Here is a 2325-nt window from a genome sequence, read left to right on the forward strand (position 1 = left end):
TCCTCTATCAACATCAATCACAGCCTTTGCTGTGGCTAGGAAGGGTCTGCCAAGGATGATGGATTCATCCATGCACTTCCCAGTCTCTAGAACTATGAAGTCAGTAGGGATGTAATGGTCCTCAATCTTCACCAAAACATTCTCTACAAGTCCATGAGCTTGTTTTCTTGAATTGTCTGCCATCTCTAATGAGATTCTTGCAGCTTGCACCTCAAGGATCCCTAATTTCTCCATTACAGAGAGGGGCATGAGGTTTACACTTGACCCTAAGTCACACAAGGCCTTCTTGAAGGTCATGGTGCCTATGGTACAAGGTATAGAAAACTTCCCAGGATCTTGCCTCTTTAGAGGCAGTTTCTGCTTAGACAAGTCATCCAGTTCTTTGGTGAGCAAAGGTGGTTCTTCCTCCCAAGTCTCATTTCCAAATAACTTGTCATTCAGTTTCATGATTGCTCCAAGGTATTTAGCAACTTGCTCTTCAGTGACATACTCATCCTCTTCAGAGGAAGAATACTCATCAGAGCTCATGAATGGCAGAAGTAAGTCCAATGGAATCTCTATGGTCTCATTTTGAGCCTCAGATTCCCATTGTTCCTCATTGAGGAACTCAGAGGAGATTGGTACACGCCCACTGAGGTCTTCCTCAGTGGCGTCCTTCTCCTCTCTTTCCTCTCCATATTCGGCCATGTTTATGGCTTTGCACTCTCCTTTTGGATTTTCTTCTGTATTACTTGGGAGAGTGCTAGGAGGGAGTTCAGTAACTTTCTTGCTCAGCTGACCCACTTGTCCTTCCAAATTTCTGATGGAGGACCTTGTTTCATTCATGAAACTTTGAGTGGTCTTTATTAGATCAGAGACCATTGTTGATAAGTCAGAAGTATTCTGTTTAGAACTCTCTGTCTGTTGCTGAGAAGATGATGGAAAAGGCTTGGCGTTGCTAAACCTGTTTCTTCCACCATTATTGTTATTGAAACCTTGTTGAGGTCTCTCTTGATTCTTCCATGAGAAATTGGGGTGATTTCTCCATGAAGAATTGTAGGTGTTTCCATAGGGTTCTCCTAGGTAATTCACCTCTTCCATTGAAGGGTTCTCAGGATCATAAGCTTCTTCCTCAGATGAAGCCTCCTTAGTACTGCTTGGTGCATTTTGCATTCCAGACAGACTTTGAGAAATCAAATTGACTTGTTGAGTCAATATCTTGTTCTGAGCCAATATGGCATTCAGAGTGTCAATCTCAAGAACTCCTTTCTTCTGACTAGTCCCATTGTTCACAGGATTCCTTTCAGAAGTGTACATGAATTGGTTATTTGCAACCATTTCAATGAGCTCTTGAGCCTCTGTAGGCGTCTTCTTCAGATGAAGAGATCCTCCAGCAGAGCTATCCAAAGACATCTTGGACAGTTCAGAGAGACCATCATAGAAAATACCTATGATGCTCCATTCAGAAAGCATGTCAGAAGGACATTTTCTGATTAATTGTTTGTATCTTTCCCAAGCTTCATAGAGGGATTCTCCATCCTTCTGTCTGAAGGTTTGGACTTCCACTCTAAGCTTACTCCATCTTTGTGGTGGAAAGAACTTTGCCAAGAAGGCATTGACTAGCTTTTCCCAAGAGTCCAGGCTTTCCTTAGGTTGAGAGTCCAACCATGTCCTAGCTCTGTCTCTTACAGCAAAAGGGAATAGCATCAGTCTATAGACCTCAGGGACAACCCCATTAGTCTTGACTGTGTCACAGATTTGCAAGAACTCAGCTAAAAACTGATGAGGATCTTCCATTGGAAGTCCATGGAACTTGCAATTCTGTTGCATTAGAGAAACTAATTGAGGCTTAAGCTCAAAGTTGTTTGCTCCAATGGCAGGGATAGAGATGCTTCTCCCATAAAAATCAGGAGTAGGTGCAGTAAAGTCACCCAGCACCTTCCTTGCATTGTTTGCATTATTGTTATTTTCGGCTGCCATGTCTTCTTCTTCTTTGAAGAATTCGGTCAGGTCCTCTAAAGAGAGTTGTGCTTTGGCTTCTCTTAGCTTTCTCTTCAAGGTCCTTTCGGGTTCAGGGTCAGCTTCAACAAGAATGCCTTTGTCTCTGCTCCTGCTCATATGAAAGAGAAGAGAACAAGAAAATATGGAATCCTCTATGTCACAGTATAGAGATTCCTTGAGGTGTCAGAGGAAGAAAAATGGAAGACAGAAGTAGAAAATTCGAACTTATCAAAGAAGATGGAGTTCGAATTTTGCATTAAGGAATAGAGTTAGTCCAAAAATAGAAGGATGTGAGAAGAAGGGAAGTAATTTTCGAAAATTAAGTAAAAGATTTTGAAAACATTT

At 41.8% G+C, this 2325-nt stretch overlaps 1 non-coding gene across 1 annotated transcript; it reads left to right on the top strand.

The window, feature by feature from the left end:
- Nucleotides 1-1446: 1446 nt before the first annotated feature.
- On the top strand, nt 1447-1554 carry LOC130937247 (small nucleolar RNA R71). Its single transcript, XR_009068472.1, has one exon. It is a non-coding gene; the product is annotated as a small nucleolar RNA R71 (small nucleolar RNA).
- Nucleotides 1555-2325: the final 771 nt, after the last annotated feature.

Source organism: Arachis stenosperma, chromosome 6, assembly GCF_014773155.1.
Source record: "Arachis stenosperma cultivar V10309 chromosome 6, arast.V10309.gnm1.PFL2, whole genome shotgun sequence".
NCBI classification, from domain to species: domain Eukaryota; kingdom Viridiplantae; phylum Streptophyta; class Magnoliopsida; order Fabales; family Fabaceae; genus Arachis; species Arachis stenosperma.